Source organism: Neofelis nebulosa, chromosome 6 (genome assembly GCF_028018385.1).
Source record: "Neofelis nebulosa isolate mNeoNeb1 chromosome 6, mNeoNeb1.pri, whole genome shotgun sequence".
Classification (NCBI taxonomy): domain Eukaryota; kingdom Metazoa; phylum Chordata; class Mammalia; order Carnivora; family Felidae; genus Neofelis; species Neofelis nebulosa.
In genome coordinates, this window is record NC_080787.1 from 100,796,449 (window position 1) to 100,802,448 (window position 6,000).

Genomic DNA, 6,000 nt, shown 5'->3' on the forward strand with positions numbered 1-6,000 from the left:
CCTCATGAAAGGCTGTGTGTTTCTTTAGGATTAATTTCAAGCCATATACTTCTGTTTTGAAAGAATGATGGCTTTTGCTCTGTAATGAGAGAGCAAAAGAGCAAAGACTTTTGTTACCAAATATTCAGCTCCCAAAAGTTGAGTCACTATCACGGGGCTAACCAGACAACGTCACCACCTTGCAAAGCATAGCATTGACACTATTTTTCCCTGACACATCAATTTTCTCATAACAGCCAACTCCACTCTGTTTCTAAATTGTATGCCTTATAGAGAAAGGAAGGCCATCACTCCTCAGCCAAGCCCCTTCCCCAAAGGGCTGGCATAGCCTGTCTGCAGGACTATGCAATCATTCTTGAAAATCAGCAAAGCTGGGACCACGTCCCATTTATCTGACCCATAAATGCAGCTGCTGAAAAGAGATGCACGTTTGCCTCCCTCACAAATAAAAATCTAGGTAGAACATGCCTGAGTTGGTGGGAGAATAAAGAGAGGTTCACCTGTCTATGCCGCCAGATTCTATAAAACACAACTGGCCAAATAGTAACAAGAGCAATCGCAGGGAAGCCCACCCACAATTGGATCTCAGAATATATTCCCGTTACTCCAGGGTGTCACACAGACTCAGTGGAATGATTTTTCAGCTTAATACAAAAGGAGAACGGCCACTAGGTAATAAATTCCTCTCTGTCCTAAAATAATAGTCCACCAGGTGATCATTGCAAGAAGCAAGAGGTGTTTTATCTCCTCCGTGGCGGCAAAGTGCCTCTTCTGATGCTGACTGATTCCCACATGCACAAACCCTGCTTGCCGCTCACCTCCGTCCCACCTTCCTGAGGACAAGGATGCTCCTGGCTGTATCAGCACTGCCAGCTGAACCGGCAGCAAACTTTATCACCAGTACCTCATCTCAGCCAGGCTCTCGGCTCCATGAAGCAAGAGTCCACCAATGCTAACATTCAAAGAACCCAGAGGAAGGGGAGAGAGGTCTGACTTCCAGAGGAGTGATGTGCAGTCGTTACCACTTGCCGTCCAGCCACTGTGGCCGAATGGCAGCATCCCTCATCAGGCTGTCCTTAAACATCACCCACTGGTGACTAGCTGGAGTGTGTCTGTGTGTGTGTTGGTTGGGGGGACGGGGGGTTCATTGTGGAGCCGGATGCTCTGAAATGCCCAGTGCTCCTGTACCTCTTCAGATATTAACATACATAGGTCAGAATTAGCCAAATTTCAAACGGCCACGAGCATATCCCGAATGGCCCTCTGTCTGTACCTCCTCTCCTCCAAGTCCCAATCTAAATCTCGGCGCCTGACAAACCGCGGGGTGAGAGCCTGCAGAAACACTAGGGAAGAACCCTTGCCGGAACTGAAACCGAGATGAATACAATGAAAAAACACTTAGGACCTCGTGGGCTTGCAGGCAGAGCACTCGAACCCAGTATGTGCGAACCAACAAATGCAGGATTGGCCACAGCGATTTATAGCAGAGATGCTAGCAGAGATTTATAGGAGAAGCGAGAGTGTGGCGTTCTTGCAAATGCCGAGGTTTGGGGGAGAAAGGTGGAAACGGACAATGAAAAAAGAAAAAGCGACGGATTCCAATGCAACCCAAACATTTGGAGCCAACCTTGCAATCAGAAATTTTACCATGATTTCGGTGATCCTGATGGTCTTTGAACCACGCTGGAAAATGTCACAAGCGATGTTTGAATTAAAATCCAGTAGATTTGCCAAAAGACCAATTGTTTAAAATTGGCAGCATTCCAGAGAACTTACTAGGCTGCATACTGCCCGGGGCTGAGAGAATTGCTAATTCTAGAGAAAGTTAATTATCACCTTATTGATAAAGGGGTAATTTTTAAAGCTTATGGTGTGGCTTTTGTGACTCATTAATTAAAATTTAGAGTAATTTACTAGACACAGCGGTGGCTTCTATTACATTATATAGGTATCAAACCATTTGGTTTTTGGTTTTTTTTTTCCTCCCAGGGGCTGTTAAGAAGCCCCCTCATCTCTCCTCACCTGCCTTCCAAAGCACCAACCACAACCACAACAACAAAAACATTAAAAACGTGTAAATCTCAAACCAGCCTTTTGGGAGATCGCTGGATTCAGATGCCCAAGGAGGCACTTAAACAAAGCTCCCTCCTAGATAGGTCCAATGTGCCCACCAAAATGAACAGACACGTGTGCTCCCACCCAAAGGGACCGCTTTTACAAACTTCATCTCCAAAATGTTAGACGGAATGTTATGCCCTTCGGTAGTTAAATGGGAAGAGAGTCACTCCTCCTCTCCTCGCTCTTCTCTCCACCTCACCATCCCCGAGTAAAAAAGCTTAAGGCTCGGAGGCAGAGGACAGCACAGACCAAAACGGGAGGTGCTTGGAATCTGAAGCACCCAGCCCCACCGGACTCGGGGCAGCGTCGCCTCCCGCTTCCTGCAGGACGCGTGGACTGCGGGGGGCACGCCCCGGCCACCTGGCTGGCGTCAGTGTGATGCCCAGGCTTCCAGGGGGACACGCCGGCGAGGAACGACGCCCCGCGGAGCTCAGCCGCCCCCTACCCCCACCGGCCGGAGAGAGTTCCGAGCTTCCGCCCGCCCCACCTCTGCCTGGACCCAACGGTGTCAGAAGGGCTAGCGTATGTGGGTGCGGTGTGTGTCCTCCGGGCGCCCCAAGCTGTCAGCAGATCTGCAACACCCTCGGAAATGGAACTCCCCCAACGTACGAAGGGGTATTCCTCTCTGAGCATTCCTTCTTTTCATTCCAGGGAACTTCAGTAATGTTGCCTTAAATTTGTTGGAAGTGTTTGCGATCCAGAATTGAGATTAAAAAATAAATAAATCCACCACGTTATGAGAGAGGTCTAACGCAGTCTGCTTGTGATTTTCACATCGTTTAAAGTTGCAAGAAATTTTAAATTCGATCTTTGTGCTTTGAGGCACCGACTGAATTTTTTACAATAAGCAAAATATTACTTAACATTGAGAAAGTCATTACTTTTTTGAATTTCCAGCGTAAAGGTTCTTGCAGCAGGACCACAGCCCCGTGGGGTGTCCCAGCGCGGACTTGATTTCTAGCAGCTGGTCTGCTGGCCTTACCTGCTGCTGGAGAGCCCTGGCACCCCAGCCCCCCAGAAACCAAGAACCAGAAAGTGAAACTGTTTCTGCTGGTTTCACTTGCCTTGAAAACATACCACCAAAAGCAAATAAAGGACCGAAAGCGATTTACTCTTGTTTCTCTTATTGTTTTACATTCTTTCTATTATCGTTCATTTACTTTTTTTTTTTTTTTTTGCAGCCAAATAAAAGTAATTTTGGAGGCACGAAGAAATTGAAACACGTTACACACAGAAGAACTGGTTTTTGTGGGATTTGCATGTGTGATTCTATAAAGCAAGCCGACTGATAAACTTCCCAAAATATTAGAGACTGTCCACATACACAATTTAAAGAGCTAAGGAAAACATAGTTACATTTTCAAAAATATCTGTCACACATATGTTTAAAAGGTAAAGATTCTGGTGCCACCAAACAACTCCCCTAAAATTGAAGTTCCTACGTTAATGTTTTATTTGAGTTTAGATGATCACTACTGTCCTTCTAGGTAATCTTCACCCAGGTGCTGTTGCTCAAATAACCACCCCCCCACCTCATTTTTTCAGGCTCGTTCTACCAAGCAACACAAAAATGCTCCACACAACTATTGTACCCCTAGATCGTTTACTTTACCACACTATAAATTCCTTCTTAGTTATTTTTATGCTTTCACTTCAAATATTCTATGTTTTTTTAAGTCTTGAGAATAAAAGCAACTATGCCTCTCACTCTTCAAAAATGGTTCCTCTGGTTGAAAAGAAAGGAAAACGCAAGAGTGTACAACGTCTCGATTCTGAAAAGCCTGGATCACTTTCTCAAGTACCACAGGGTCTGAGACCAACCCAAAGCCACTTTCTCAGAAAGCTAGTGATTGTCTAACCCTCTTGAGTACTGTCATATAATCCAGAGACAACACCATGAGTCACCTCTCCATTATATTATAGGTAGTAGAAAGGGCTTTGACTTAGCACCTCAACTATCGCTCAAATGACTCACAGCCAACACCACCCTCATCCACTGTCCTGTTCTGCTCGGCAAGCAAGCTGCAGAGGTACCTTCATGCTGCCCCGTTCCAGTTACACAACACCCCACCTGGGAAGAAGGTAGCTCTGTATTTGAACTTGGGAAAACTGATCCTGACATTCCATAGCCACCTGGTTTCTCCCACAAAACTAACCAGTACCAGCAACTAGCAGTAAATAGTATTCTCATCTGTCTTGATAAATTAAGAAAAAAAAAAACAGTACAAAGACATGTAAAATATTCCATCTGGGATATAAATAATAAAATTCAATTTTAAAAAGTACTCTTGCATGTTCACAACACATCAATTTTAATAATTAGATTTTAGTAAATACGTTTATCCCAAGACATAAAACACTTTTTAAATTAAAACAAAACAAAAGCAAAGCGAAATCATCATGCAAAAAACCCACAAAAAACCCAAAAAAACCCCACAGGTATTTGAGTTCACATTCGGGGGAGAAAAAACAACTTTCTATATATTTAAATGCAGTTAAAGAGTAGTGAATGTGTACGTACCCCAAATTTATAAACTATATAATTCTATCCTGCATCTTCCTCTCTAAGATCTGGTTAAGAAATCAAACATTTTTGTTTTGAGTAGGAGGAACTGAAGTTTACCTGCTGGCCTCAGTGGTTTTAGGACAGGGCACTCGTGCATTGCCGTAGAGGTAGGCATGCAACCCAGATAAACTGAACCAGATAACCTGTCGTGATGACAGTAGAGAGAGAAGGAATCCTGTGTCAACGGCACACCCTCCGATTGTGCATCTCCCTTACCTACGGCTTGTTCACCAGAGCCCTGATCAGGTTCTTTACCAGGCCGGGAATGTTGACTCAGAAGACAGATGACTTTCGGTACATGCAAACCGAGTATTACAAAAGCTAATCTTCCACCCGTGTGTTAGTAGCTCACAGTTCGTCTCCAGCAGCCCTGCTCTCCGGCTGCAAACATCTCATTAGACTAATGCATTCAGCACAGGCAGAAAACTCGATTTACCATAGCTACAGCAATGAATTTCCATTACGATGACAGCTTCAACCACATCATGTCCGGAAAACCAGCCAACCACTGGCTTTTAAAGAACACACACATTTTACATGCAGAAAACGAGGCGTGTGTGTGTATGTGTGTGTGTGTGTGTGTGCGTGCGTGTGTTTCGTGTTTCCTTCCTCTTAGCAGCCCAACTAAGAGAAATGTGCAGTGTAGCTTTTTGCCGACATGAGCTGCAGGGTAATGACACTTCTGCTTCTTTGGTAGTTACGTCCTTGTAATAACCTGAATTATGTCACAATTGTCAGAATGGGTGTTTCCAACATTTCGGTTTTCATTACCCCTCCTCTGTTGCCATAGAAACCAGACTGTAACATCATCTCTTTGTCCCGTTCCTGCAGCAGTGTGGGCCAGCACCGGGCTTGTAAGATACTGGAGAGCAAGAGGAGTGGATGTTTGACTTTAGACAAATAAAACGATAACAACAAAAACATTCTAATAACATCACTGTTCAGGAGAGCCTGTGTGTTTGCCAGAATGTTGCCTACTCAGGCCAACACACCACGGTCATACATATTGACTCTACAACTGCATACAACACACGTAGTCAGGGGACGGAGCCCAGACTTGGGCTCCAGGTCTGTGTGTGTAAGTGCAGAGTGTTTCTACACTCGTGGTCAGGACTGTATGGGATAGAGCAGTCCTCATGCAAGAAAAAGGCTACGACTATTCACCCTCCATGCCTCATTGTGTTCTCTGTGGCAAATCAATTCATACTGGTAAAGGGACTTTTTCTCCTGTTTTTTTGGAAACGGGAGCAAGACTCCCCTTTGCCCAGTTCTTTCAGCCCATTCTGGAGTATTATTCCAAAGTATGTCCTACAAGG

General features: G+C 44.8%; 1 protein-coding gene across 2 annotated transcripts in view; it reads right to left on the minus strand.

Moving 5' to 3' along the window:
• The window catches only part of SCML4 (Scm polycomb group protein like 4), a 124,467-nt gene extending 119,332 nt beyond the window's left edge, over nt 1–5,135 (minus strand). The window contains exon 1 of one of the 2 annotated variants that reach the window (XM_058734870.1): nt 4,901–5,135. The gene's annotated coding sequence lies outside the window, so the exon portion shown is untranslated. The remainder of the gene's footprint in view (nt 1–4,900) is intronic. The other variant, XM_058734872.1, reaches the window with a different exon arrangement.
• Nucleotides 5,136–6,000: the final 865 nt, after the last annotated feature.